A 15,240-nucleotide genomic window follows, 5' to 3' on the forward strand; every position below is an offset into this window, starting at 1 on the left:
TAATATGATATATATATTTTTAAGCTATAATTATAAAATAAGGCACATGTTAATTTTTTATTATCGTTAATGAAATTAAAAATATACTATAACAACTATCTAACATTAATTTTTTTTTAAATTGTAATATTTTGTTAATGAAAGTTCTTGATTTAATAAATCCAAAAGGAGCCCTTTTTATCTTAATTATTTTTTGAGCTAAAGAACATTTACTTTAACAAAATAAATACTCTATAGTAAAGTAATCTCCCATATAATCAACAACGATGTATTAGCTCAATCAATTAGAACCGTTCCACTCCATATTAGAGATCATGGGTTCCAACGCCGGTGGTCCTTTATTAGTCCTGTCTATAATGTAAACTTTCCACAAAATGAGAGAAATTGTTTATTTATCTACTTCTAAAATTTAAGGTTACTATCATCATTTAGTAGCAGCTATCTTTGACTGAAAAATACGTAACATTACATTTGATAATTTATATATATATATATATATATTTATTTTGTTATAGTTGGAATTGATATGTCAAAGTCGTTGTTGATTATCTGTAAGAAGGAATGGCACTGGCAGGTGCAAATGGTTGACAAAGTTGAATTTCTTTTGAATTTTTATGGTTGAAAACGACATTATATATATAAATATTTTTTAATTCATAATTTTAAACGTTAATTTTAGTAATTCAAACATCAATTAACTGTTTTGAGTGTATTTTTAAATTTGTGGAAAAAGATATACTCAAAAAATTATTTATTGATAAAATTTTTAAATTTCATCCATAAAATTACTACTTTTTTAGGTTATATCTAATATATATATATATATATATATATATATATATATCACACCCCATCAAAACATTACGATTAATTAAAACATTTATACATTTTTTTTAAGAAATATTTAAAAATATATTAATATAATAAAAAACACATGATAATTTTTTAAAATTTTGTTCATAAAATTTTAAAATTTCATTATATGTGAAACAATAATTTTTAAAAAATAAAATTTAATAAAATAAAAAACACATAATAATTTTTAATTTACTTGTAAAATTTAAAATCTTCACGGCATATGAAATAATAATAATAATCCATTTCTAAGTAGTTGGAGCTATCTAATTCTTGAAGAAAAGAGCTAATACTCGAAAGATAAAAGCTCGTGGATCTGTTATTTATCATATCTATATTATTTGTAAGTACTCTCATTATGCGACTATTAGCATTAATCAAGAAATAATAAGGTAGTAATATGAACTGAAAAATACCATAAAAACAATCATATGCATTTGAACAATTAAAAGACAGTTTTACCTAGTGAAAGAAAAAAAAAAAAAGTCTCCATCTATTATGAAGTTAGGATCATCCCCTTACAGCTGCCACATGATAAAAACTTTGTGATTTCCATCAATGTAAAAACTCTGCCTTTCATCTTTATCATTTGCTCCAATTCATTCCAACATTCAATTCCGCATCAAATCAATTACTAAGATACGGTCACTGACTCCAATTTGTCCAAAATGTTGAGAACTAACCCTATAAAAAAAATATTTCTGCCGAGAAAATTTTGTACTCTATTGGGTTTCTAGTAGATGCAGAAAGTCTACTTTGGTCCACTTTAAAAGCCACCTCTCCCTTTCCCTTCCCGCCCAGGTGAGCCTCTAGGTAGACCAGAAAATTCACCACGGTTTCCATATTCATTCCGGCAAAAGCTTCGGCTACCACCATTGTTTTCCACGACTCCTGAAGCTGTCACTTCGGAACCCTCCTCTTCCGGAAGGGAAGCTGCCTCTTCCACTACCAACTGTAACAAACAGCAGCATGGACAACTTCATCAGACAAGTCTGATCTTTATACTTCATGCAGTTTCAACATTATCCATCACAAATTAATCAACATTATTTCCATTTTTCCCTAGTCTTACAAACTTTGCAGAGATTTCAAGGGAAATTTTATATTCTAATCAATAAAAGGATGAGCATATCAATAAGTTCATAGACCTTTTGCTTACCTCTAGTCGAAGTTCTCTTTATCTCCACGACAGCATTACGATCTCCAATTGTAATTGGTGAAGCCTGAATTTTGAAGTTTATTACTCAATAAGCCCAATGCTCAAAACTGTAAACTTCAAATGGAAGATGGCCATAACGAGGAAATGGCACGTTTCAAGCAAGGGATGACATTTTAAGTATAGCACTTGTTATGGGTGAGAAAAAAATCGAAAAACTAAAAATTGGTTCAAAATATAGTGTTTGGTTTGGATTTGTTTTGTTCTTATTTGGTTTAAGTTTGAATATTAAATATTTTAATTAGATTTAGATTGAGAAATAAAAAAACCAAAAATATTTGTAACCTAATTATTTATTTTTATTAGTTTATATATATATTTTAAATTTTTATAAAACAAAATAATTATTTTATATCTAAATTCATTTAAATATAATAAAAATTATATTAAAATAATATAAAAAAATTCAAATTTGGATGAACCGAACTAAACTGATAAAATTCAATAGATTGAATCAATTTCAAAAAATATCAAATCATATTTGAATTAAATTTTGAAAATTTATAATATTATAAATTATTTAAAAAAATTAAATCGAATTCGATTTGAATCATTGTCACGTTTAGCATTTGTAGCTATGATAGAAGATAATGGTGGGGATCAGCTAGCTACGACAAAGATGCGAATTGAGAAGGAAAACCAATACGTCTGGTAAGCAAGGGAAATATTGTTATCTTGCCATAATCAACAAAACAACTCAGGTGGACATAAAATTTTGAAAGGATGTGATGTATACAATAGTAATAACCATTTCAAGCAATACAATATCTTTTAGCTATCTTCATAGAACTGCGTAAATGATATGATTCTGATACGGGCGGCCCATCTAAAGAATCAGGTGCCATACTTTAAAGTTTCATCGGATAGAGACAGACCAGGTAAGCATCAGCTCAGCCATATCACATATGAGACCTAGCTGTATAAATGATAAGTTGCCATGCTTTATGACCGTTGCATGTATAAGCATGATATTACACTAGGCGTTTCAAAATTAATCTACAATATCCCATATCGCACATAGCAGGCCAATAGAGCCTCATATTAAATGAACCTGAACATATCTAAAAAAGATCACTAACTTATAGAGATAGTTACTCTTTCATTCACAAGCGAGTTTTTCCTTTTAATAAAGGATATAAATTTCTGTATATCTTCAGAAAACTTTGTCAATCTTATTCATAAATCCAAGAATCTGACCAGTATCCTTCCAGACAAGAGCCTTGGCCATGCTGAACTCATTTTCCTAGTTCATTCATCAATTTGTAATGCAAACTTCAGTTCACATGCAACGCATGAAAATTTTCATCTATTGTTATAGCAAATCTGAATAAAAGAGACAATGCCAACAAGCTCTCAAAGATGAAGTGATTACTTGTTAAGCAGATAACCGATGAAAAGGTTTTGGTAACGTTGTCTCTAGTTGGCACTGTACATGTATGCAAATAAGGAGACATAGGATGGGGAAGTGGCGGAGAACAAAAATCTAAATGAAGATTTGGACACTTGGACTACATGAAATTTGCATATTAATGCCCAAATGATTAGGATTCAACCAAAGAAAAATATGGAAGAAACAAATTAGGAGCATTGATCTTTTACTGATATTACCATGCATCTGATTCTTCAACAATTTTTGAGTATTGATTTTTTGTATGTTTTGCCAAAGCGAGGAAGTTTGAAAAAAGGAAAAAGAAAAAAGACTACTTAAAAAGGTTGATTTGCTCTTAACTAGCCCTATTTGATGCCTGCTCCATGGGTCCTATACAGAATTTGAATCTAGGTAATCAACTGAGAAGCTAATTAGTACCTGAAGGCAGACAAAGTTGCACTGTCCTACTTTGGAACTTGTACAGAAAAAGAAGTAACATAAAAAATTAAAGATGCACTTGACAAAAATCTGTTGCCCCTAATGGTTGGAAGAGTTGAGGTGGGGGGTGGGGTCTCAAGAATATGTAATTCATCTCATGTAACTTTCAAAACCTTGCTTTATAACAAGGGCAAGCAAGAAGTACAGACTGAAAGAAACTGATAAATTTGAAACATTCTTTGATATATAATAAACAATGCCATACCTGAATTGCATCATTCATGGAGCCCAAAGACATAAATTCAACAAAACCAAAACGCTATCCCTGTTGCTGCAGAAACAGAGTGTATAACTATGAACAAATGAATGTAAGTGAAAAAGAATATTATCTATGCATTCAACGAGGCAACCAACCTTATTGTTTCTAACTTGGACAGCCCCTTGCTTGATTGGTCCAAACTTCTTAAAACTCCTGCTCCAGCTGTGCAGAAGTCACATTGAAGGGCAAGTTTCGAATGTAAATGGAATGGCCCTCAACTGAGAGTCAAACAGAGTTAATGCACAGTTACTCGTACTGAAAACATTTTAAGATCATTTCACATCACACATTACTAGTGTAGAGAAACAGAATATATTTTTTTATTCACTCAAAGGTACTTCAACAATCCACACACACACACACACACACACACACACACACACACACACACACCTCAGGAATGCTGTTACTCTCAGCGGCATCAATGCTAGACGGTGCAGATGCTTCGGGTGGAGCAGGTGCTGCAGACACAATAGGCTGGCTCTCAGTTTTCTTGGGTGTCACTCTTGGGGAATTAGTAGGCACATAGACTCTAGTTGGCCCTGAACCCCCTTTTGTTACTTTTACCTACAACAATAATTAAGAAACTTACACGAGCAACTGGGTGCAAATACTGGCAAATAGAGCATATTCATTTATAAACTCACAATTGATGCAAAAGACTTCTTTGGAATAACCTCTTGGGCTGAAGAACAAGCTGATTCAACAACTATGGGAATATCGTTACCATTTGAATGAGACTGGGATTCCAAAACGGCCTCTTTTTCATTGACCAACTGCCTTTCCTGGTCTGATGGCTCATAAACTTGCTCAGCAACATGTTGATTCTCGTCCACAAGAGCGGTTGCTGGATCAGGCGCAGAAGGATCCAGAACTTGAGTAGGCTCTGGAAACAAAAATTAAAAGAATATTGAAAGAAATCTCAATAAACACAAGGAAAAGAAAAATAAGAAAACAAAATAAGAAACAATACAAGTTTACCAGGTTCTGGTGCTGAAGGCACTCTAGGAGCATCACAACACCATTAACTTTATGATTCTCAGAGGGTTCACCATCTTCTACATTGCGCAAAATTTCTCTTGAAGTTATCCTTGCCCGTTAGACATCCAGTTACTAGCACAGTTATCCCTTCTTTATAAGACTTCTGAGCATCAGCAGTATTAATCTCAGCCTTATGGTTTGTGTAATCCAAGGAAAGAATCTTCTCATCAATACCCTGTTCAAGAAAAGCGATTTTCGAATGTTTTTGCACTGGATGATACTGGAAGCAATTATAGCAAAAGATAAGTAAACAACTAAACACTGTTTGTTAGTGGAATCTTAAAAGTAGGCTCATATTGCAGTTTCAACTTCCAAAAATAGAAAACACCTTTATAGAGAGAGAGAGCGAGCATATGTGAGTGACTGATTTGCCGTGTTTACCAAATTGGATACTCTTATGTTCAAGTTTTACCAAATAGATAGGCGATTTTCTAAATCAGAGGCGAACATTACAATCAACAGAAAATTGAGACATTTTTATGCCTGATTTTATTTTATTTTTTTATGAAAACCAAAAGAAAAGTAATACATCAATCACCAACTAAGCTAAATTAATACTATTATTGAAGGAATAATAGCAGCAGATATAAACATGTGTCAGCATATAAAGACAAAAAACGTGAATAGAGCATAACACGCATTTTATTGCCAAAATAAAGAATCACACTTCTATGAGATGGTGTTATACTTAGAACTTAGAAAAGTTTAACTCCACAACAATTTATTGATAAAAAACCTAAAGACTCAAGCACCAATGCTCAAATTACTGCCACCTAAATCATAAACATTGTATTATACAGCCTTTAACCATGCAATACCTAACAAAAGACCATCTGTTGATAAAAAAGTACACCGTGCATGCTGAAGGTTCACAAGAAATGTTTAAAGTTGAATGAACAGAAACTCTTAGAACTAAAACAACAAAATCGAAAAGTAATAACACAACCCAAGAAGCTTACTTGCATGGTTGTCACTGATGTCATCGCACCATTGGAGTCCGGCCGGCTAAGCACACTTGAATCATGATAGAATCTATGAGCCAATTCTGCCGAGTTGTAAAGAATGTGGTAATACTCCTCAACAAAAGCATTTCCAACAACTTGGGCACTGTGAGTAACTGGGGGAGTAGCTGTTTCCAATGCCATCTGCTGGAAGAAAATACCACAAAGTATATTACCACCAGAAAATATCTTCAAGATTAAATGAAAAAAGACTGCCCCCTAAACTACATCCTCTGAGCTTGAGCCTGAACAGTTTTACACCACTCAGGCAGTATGAAAACTATAGAAATGCACCAGGAAATTGAAATAACAAGGCCGAAAGAAACAAAAAGGGATAGCAAATTAAAAAGCATTGCCTTTAAATTTTGCTAAAAAGAGCCTAAACACCAACAATTTTTACTAAAAATTCAAAGTATAGTATTGCCATTAAAATTTGCTAAAAAGAGCCTAAATACCAACAATTTTTTCTAAAAATTCAAATTATAAAAGTCATGTTTGATGTATAAGATTATTGATAAGATATGATGATTATTATCCTATATCATGTTTGATTTGTATCTAAAGAGAGGGATAGAGATTGCAAGGAGGATTAATATCCTCTTAACATAAGATTATTCAATTCTTTTAAAGTGAAAAAAATTATTTTTAATCTATGACATTAAATTTATATGTTTAATTACCCTTAAAATTATATTAATAATTTAAATTGTATAAATTTTAAGAATTATTTTGATAAATAAATAAATTATCTTATCTTAATTATTGCATATATCAAACACAAAGTATGATGACATTATTTAATCTAATTCTATTCATAATATCATTTTATTTTATCTTATTATAAGCTTATGTACCAAATATGATGAAAGCACAATAAAATCGTAATAGGGCTTAATTTACATTATTTTACCTACATTTTCTAAAAATAGACTGGTACATTCTCATGGAAATCCTAACAATTCAATGCCTTAAGCTAAGTATTCATCAAAAAACAATAAATAAATAAATAAAAAGGTAGATCTTCGAAGAAAAGGTAGCACATTCGTTGGATCCAAACAGCAAGTAGCTCAGAAAAAAAAATAAAAACCTTAAATACAAAAAAAAAAGAAGAGAAATACCTATTGGAAAAAGCCAACAGCTTTTAATAAATCAAGCAACATTTTAGGCAGCATTAAGACTATAAACTGAAAGAACATAAAGAATCCATAACAGAAAATCAAGTTTTTAATTAAAAAAAGAAATTAAAAACTTTATAATAATGACTGATTGAAGAAATAACTACAAAAAACAAAACTTTGACAAACACCCAGTAAGTAAAAACAAAACTTTGACAAACACCCAGTAAGTAAAAACAAAACAAAAAAAACATTCCTATTTTTTTTTAAGATTCAAGAAAGGATAGGAAAAGAGAATAAATAAAATGATCTGAGGAAAAACGGAATGAAAGGTACCTGAAATTGGGAAATGTTGGATGTTTGAGAGAGAATATGAGAGTTTTTGTTGAAGGAGTGAAGCTGGCACAGTAAAACTCCTAAAACTCCGTAAAAATTGGTAGATCTAAGCCTCAAAACATAACCTCCCCTTAAAATGTTATTGCTCCCAAAACAACCAAGATGTTTTTTCCTTTCATTTTCATATACTTCCACATCTCTCAAATAAATCCAAACTCCTTGAAAATTTCTTAAGCCTGAAACCAATTTTTTTTTTTTTTTTTGTTTTTCATTGCTGACTGCATCTGTTTCAGGAATTATATATTGGTTTGTTTAACGAATTATAAAAAAAAAAAAAAAAAGAAGAAGAAAGTTATTTTTGCTCTGCTTTTGTTTTATTTTGTTTTGCTTTGACTTGCCGTGGCTTGATCCCTTAAAGTTTCTTTTTCTCTTCCTTGATCCCTTAAAGTTTCTTTTTCTCTTCCTTGATCCCTTAAAGTTTCTTTTTCTCGTCGGATTTTAGAACCAAAACAGTGAGCTTGAGCAAGTTTTGAACCAGTTATTAACATTCCATGCAGTGAGTTCTCCATTGTTCGACTTCTTTAAACCGATTCGTCGACGAAATCTGATTTTTTGTTTTGAAGAAAGGCATGCTTTATATGATTGAAATACAGAATGAATCAAAGCTTGTTACGAAGCAAATGAAGAGCAAAATAGCTCAGAGAAAAACATAGTTTTGGCGTTGGTTTTCTTTCAAGTTAGGGTTTAGTTTCTTTGAGATTTGAATGTGAATGGAAGAAGTGGCGTTTACTCAACCACGTCTGCAGACAATTCCCTACTAAGGCATGCAATATATATATATATATATATATATATATATATATATATTTTGTAGCGTTGTGTTTCCATAGCTAAAAGAGTGGAAGTAACATTATGGTGAAGAAATTAAGTTGATCTCTACAGCAAACAAAGTGATTCTCCTAGCTTGCCTCTGTTCTGCCCAATCAGTTTGATTTCGTTGTTGAAGGAGGATATGATTACAAGAAAAGGGATCGATTTAATGTTTCATTTGTTTGGGTAAGTTCGTAATTTCTCAATTTTCGTCCACATTCGTTTATGGTTTTCAAACTAATGGACTTTAGATAAATTAAGATCAAAATTGAAGGATTAAGATGGAATTTATCATTTTTTTAAGAAAATTATAAATTATATATTTGGACTTAGGTAGAGGAATGAAATATTCTAAATTAATAATTTTTATTATTTACCTATGAAATCACATTCTATTTGATATACATGGAAGGATATAAGACTTTTTTATTCATAAATATTACCCTTTATGTTTATAAAATTAGAACTCAACTAATCTCACATCTTGCGCGTTGCTGTGGGTTTTTATATCATTTTGTAATCATATTGTTTAAACAATTTTGATTGGGATTAAACTTGCATAAAAAATACAATTTGAAATTTATAATTCATATTATAAATATAGTAAGAAAAAAATATTATAGTAAGAAAAAAAAGTTCATGTAATTATGTAATTCAACGGAAAATGTAGTATAAATAGCTCTATCTTTAGTAATTAAATTAAAGCTTTGTTGTCAAAAGAAGAATAATGTTTTGGTAATTTGATATCCAGGCTTGCTATATTGTAAGATTGATTATGACTGTACTTATTCATTCTTCCATATGTCAAACTGCAATAAAAAGAAGAAAAACCTATATTAGTAAGGTTAGATTGCATTTAAAAAGGCTTGTATTGTATTTTGTCTGTTTGCAGAATTTGTGTTAAAGAATGAAATTAGTATTATATTATTTTTATTTCAAGCTAATCCATTATAGGTTATTTTCCTATTATGTTTGTGATCAAAAACAAAATTTAAGTTAGGTTTAGTAACATTTTTAATAATTTGATTTTTAAATAATTTTTGTTTGGTATATTATTGATTTATAGTTTATCTCATTTTTTATTTTTTATTAGAGATTATTCAAGGAATAAGTCCGGAGGCAATGTAACTTTTGTTAGTGTGTCAGATAAGAAATCATCAACATGATTTGATTTTTGTGTATTTATATTATTTAGTAAATATGTACATTTATTCATAATTAATTGAATTCATGAATATCATATAATTATGAATGATTCATGAATAGTTAGAATTATCCATTTTGGATTTGATTAATTTATAATTAATTAATTAATAGTAAATATGAATTTATACTCAAAATTTTAGATGACACGAAACATGAAATATATTTTTTCAAAATTAATTGAGTTTATAAATATGATAAATTCATGAATGTCTAATTTCATGGATAGTTAAAGTACATTCATGCATAGTTAATTAGGTTCATTAATACATAGATTCATTAATGATTAAATTCATGAATATTTAAATATAATAGATATAAATCTAGACTAAAAGTTTAAATGAAACCAAATATGAAATAAATTTATTAATAATTAATTAAATTAATAAATACTATAAATTCATGAATACCTAATGAATAGTTAAAAAAATTTAATGTTTAGCATAAAAAAGGCCATGTATCATTATATCGGCAATGTACGACTAGAAATAGTATATGTTAGATATCTCAAAAGAAGCTCTCAAATTGTAACGGTTGAAAGATCCATTTTAGAAATTTTGAAATACAATGTTATTATTATTATTATTATTATTATTATTATTATTATTATATAATTGACTTTTTTTTTTTATCAACTTAAAATTTTAAAATAATCAATCACTTAACTTTTAGCATGGTATTAGAGTAATATATATTTTCTAGTGTTTTTTTTTTTCACTTTGTAAATTCTTTTTACAGTTAAATCCATTTGTAAGTCTATTAATCATTCAATATTCATCTAGTTTGTAGGGGAAAGTGAAATGAAATATTAGAATTAAAATATAATAATTTAGTCGTTTTCTATCAATTTTTTCCTTTCGAGAAGCATTTCTTTTTTTTAACTTAATAAGCTTTTAGAAGCATTACCTTTATTTTTTACTTTAAAATCTTTAGGTATCAAAAAAATTTTAAAGGTTTTGTAGACACTCAATTTGGTTCAAGTCTGAATCAATTGAGCCTGATCAAATGGGTAAGCTTATTTTATTTTTTTATTTTGTATTTATATTTTATTTATATTATTATTATTTTTTATTTTATATATATATTTATGTTTATTTTATGTATTTATTATTTATTTATTAATATATATTTATTATTATTATTACTATTTTTTTCTTTTCTTTTTCTTTCTTTTCTGTTAATATTTATATATATATATTTATCTGATTATATAGTATAATTTATCTATTATTTATTTTTAGTTATCCGTTAACATTATTATTTATCTAATTATTTTTTTATTATCTATTAACATTTTTTTTGGTTGAATTTTAAAGAATCTTACCGTGAATGAGGATTCAATCAGAGTCCATATTGGATTCAATTATTGAATCTCAATCCAAGGAAGAGTTGAGATTGATCAGAAATCAGAAACTCTTCTTATCAATCCTTATAAAAGGACCCACAGATCAAAGAAAAAATACACAGAAAAGAGTTATTGGTTGAGAGGAAAGAATACACAGAAGGTTTAAAAGCTGAGAAAATGTTTAGAGGCGTAAGAATAGCTCTAGGGATCGGTGGGGAATTTTTGGAAGATTTTTCGTAATTTTTTTTTTTTTGGAAATTTTTGAAAAAATTTCAGATTCCGATTGAATTTTTCGGGGAAGGTTGAATTTTTTGGTGACTATTCCAGCCAAGTTTGAATTTTTCGGCCAATTGCCCAGTTTTCGGCAAGAATTTTCAGAAATCGATCAACTTTTCGGTGAACTTTCGACGAAAAACTCAGATTTCGATGAAAATTTCTAGAATCCGATGAATATTCAACCGAAGTTCTTCGGGTTCTAAAGAGAAGGGAGAGAAGAAAGAAGAGAAGAGAGAGAAAAAAAGAAGGGCTTCTGCTGAAAAAATCGACCTTCAGCCTTATATATCCTCCCCAAAACGACATCGTTTCTACGTTAAGTAACCTAGAGGATCCGCGCGTTTTGCCAAGATCTGACCCGACCCGAACGTCGACCTGCTTTCGACCTGCGTTCAACCCTAGTGCGAGCCGTTTTCGAGCCGAGCCGAGCCGTCAGTCGAGCCGTTTTAAGGTTTTTTTTTTCATTTTTTTATAAATTTATTTATTTATTTTTTATTATTATTATTTATTGATTAGATTAGATTTGTTTAATTTTTTTTCTATTTTTATTTTTTTCCTTTATTTTATTTTCATTTTTATTTTTATTTTTTTTATATTTTTATTTTCTTTAAATAAAATTTAAAAAAATATTTTTGGGAAAAAGTTGAAAGTATCAATTTTTCTTAAAGATAAATTTTCAAAAAAAGTTTTTTTTTTAGGAAAAGTTGAAAGTATCAATTTTTTTCGAAATTAAAGTTTCAAAAAAATATTTCTGGAAAAAAGTTGAAAGTATCAATTTTCTTTAAAAATAAATTTTCAAAAAAAAGTTTTTTTTAGAAAAAGTTGAAAGTATCAATTTTTCCTTGTACAAAAGCAATCATTTTTTTTCTTTCTTTTTTATTTTTTTTGAATTTTTTTTAATGTTAAATAATCCAATGATGGAGTCTCTGCAAGTGAAATAGTAGTTTCTTGCATACTCTTGAGGTGAGGGGATTTTCTCAATTTTTTGCTAAAAGTATTAGAGTTAATTGAGAACAATTTTCAACAACTAATTACTTAGTAAATTTTTAAGGCTTATTGGATAACACAAAATTAAGCTGGTACCATCTTTTGATGGGCGTGGTAAGGGTGCTATAACCTTCCTCACACGTAACCGAACTCTCGAATCCTATTCTGGTTAGTAGACCCGAACCTATTCTTTTAGGGACCCTTAAACTTAGGTGTTCCCTGAAAGGGCAGATTCTTTAGGTGGCTAATCGCACTTAGATAAAAAAAAGATTGGTGGTGACTCCTTAAGTCAATGTCTAGCGATAGATCTCTAGATCTAGACGTTATGACAGGTTTTAGACTGAAATTTTAAGATAAACGAAATGAAATGAAAAGTGCAATTTTCTATGGATAATGTCAAATTTTAATATGAGTATTTAATATAAAATCAATTGATAATAAGTTAAGTGATCCTTATTACCTAAAATGATCTACTTTAATTGATATAGAATTGATTTACTTTATCTTCACTTTAATACTCGTACTTATTTGCAAGAACAATATGATTCTTATAGTATGAATTCCATGTATATGCATAATGAGTCAATCATGTGGCTTGAAAATCATCTTGCAAGCAAGATAAATCTATCATAAAAAGGTTAAGGAATGAACGAGTGCTTGCTTTGATACTATATCAAATTTTAAAATAAACATTTAACCAAAAAACAATTCGTAATAGGTGAAATACTTTAAAGTAAATTCAATGTAAAATGGTTTGCAAAGACACGAGTGAATCGAATGTAGAATTTGGTAGCCTGAGTTTGAGACTTATTTGATTTATGATTTACCTTTTATCACTCTACGTTAGAAGCTATCGATCGACATATTGACATGATCATGTACTTTCACCTCTTTAAAATTACCCCAAACTCTTTAAAAATCTTTTAAGTTAGAAACTGATTTTTTTTTTCATGGTTGAATGCATCTATTTAAGGTATTATATGTCAGTTTGTTTTAAAAAATTATAAAAAAAAAATATAGCTATTTTTTGCTCTCTTTTTGCTTTCTTTTGTTTTGCTTTGCCTTGCCTTGGCTTTGTCTTTCAAATTTCCTAAAGACAAGTATTTTTCCTTTTCTTTGATCCCTTAAAGTTTCTTTCTCTCATTGGATTCTAGAACCAAAACAGCGAGCTTAAGCAAGTTTTGAACTAGTTGTTAACATTCCATGCTGTGAGTTCTCTATAGTTTAGCTTATTTAAATTGATTCATCAACTGAACATGATTTTTCTTTTGGAGAAGGAAATGCTTTATATGATTGAAATACTGAATGAAGCTAATGAAGAGAAAAATAGCTTAGGGAAGAACACAGTTTTGGCATTTAGTTTTCTTTCTAGTTAAGGTTTAGTTGGGATTTAAATGTGAATGGAAGCAATGGCATTTTATCAAGCATATTTGCCAAAAATTTTTGACGAAGGCATGCTGCTAAAATATTTTTTGGTAACATTGTTTTTCCATCGCTAAAACAGTGGAAGTAACTGTATGGTGAAGAAATTAAGTTGATTTTGTTGGGGTTTGCCTTAAATCTCATTCCACATCAAAAGTTAAGTGAAGTTATAAGAGTTGAAAGTTTATCTTGTATCCCCATATCGGGAGTTTACTAAAAGTGTACGGAGTTTCGTACTTATAAATAAGATACTTGGATTTTACTTTGGTAATATCATATAGTTAAATACCAAAAGAATAGCTAAGTGAGTAGGCTATTAAAAAATATATAATTGAATTTTAGGTTAAATTTTAAGTAAGGAGTTTTTGGTAACTTTTTTCATTCCAAAAGTCTTGCATTTGTAAAGATTTATTTATTAGTGGATTAGATTTGAGTATGTCATTTTGGGTTGAGCCGAAACAAATAAATTTATATGTTCTTATTCTTATTTTGAGTTTGCTATTTTATGCTTAGATGCTAGGTATGCATGTTGGTTTTCCAATAAGTGGTATTAGGCAAGGTTCGAGATGTGAAAAAAAGAAGGGCAGGCCCAAGATGAAGAAGATGCCTATGCCTAAGTTTGAGATTCCTTTATTTGATGAAAAGAATAATTTTATGTTAAGGTAAAGTATGATTCAAGTTTTGTTAATACAACAAGGGTTGGATTAAGTATTAGAGAGTAATAAGCTTGAAAGAATCTCTAAAAGTAATTGGAATAGAATTTAAAAAAAAACTGTTAGTACTATTAGATTAGTGCTAACCTTAGAGGAAAAGTATAATATATTGATTAATAGTACTATGAAGAGTTTATAGGATAAGTTTGAGGGTATTTATGCATCAAAGTTGATGACTAATAGATTATATTTGAAGATGATCTGTATTCACTGAAGATGAATAAAGGTATGAGTCTTCATAATAACTTGAATGAGTTTAATATGTCAGTTTCTCAATTATTAGCGATTTCTATTGATGAGTTAAAAAATAAAGAGAATGCTTTAATTTTGTTGTTATTTTATCGAAGCCTTATAAGTTTTTAGTTCAGACTTTGTTAGGAAGTAAGTTTACTTTAAAATTTGATGATGTCCTGTTACGTGAGAGCAAAAATTTTATGAGAATACAGAACTCATCACCTAGAGGGAGTGCACTGATTATAGAGGGTTCTGATCGAGAGAGACTCAAAAGAGGGTTGATAGATCAATAGGGAGATCCAACTTAAAAGACAAATATTACAGTGATATAGAATGTTATTATTATGGTGAAAAAAGACATATCAAAATGTGTTGCAAAGAGCTGAGAAGGGATATAGCTATTTTTAAAATGACAAATGATGAAAAAAAATCAGATGAAAGAAAAAGTGATAATTTTGTTGTTGTGTTTGATGATGTTGATGTTGTTTTGATGACTTGTTTTG

At 29.2% G+C, this 15,240-nt stretch overlaps 1 pseudogene across 1 annotated transcript; it reads right to left on the reverse strand.

Annotated features, from left to right (window-relative positions):
* Nucleotides 1–1,120: 1,120 nt before the first annotated feature.
* Nucleotides 1,121–6,383, reverse strand: LOC111300578 (nuclear transport factor 2-like; annotated as a pseudogene). The gene is made up of 8 exons (XR_016329523.1): nt 6,198–6,383; nt 5,179–5,413; nt 4,845–5,083; nt 4,587–4,764; nt 4,293–4,415; nt 4,144–4,209; nt 2,015–2,078; nt 1,121–1,807 (listed from the first exon to the last, which is right to left on the reverse strand). The product of XR_016329523.1 is annotated as a nuclear transport factor 2-like (transcript).
* Between the last annotated feature and the right edge of the window lie 8,857 nt (nt 6,384–15,240).

Source organism: Durio zibethinus, chromosome 18 (assembly GCF_047325235.1).
Source record: "Durio zibethinus cultivar Kanyao isolate XHJ-2024 chromosome 18, ASM4732523v1, whole genome shotgun sequence".
Taxonomy (NCBI): Eukaryota; Viridiplantae; Streptophyta; class Magnoliopsida; order Malvales; family Malvaceae; genus Durio; species Durio zibethinus.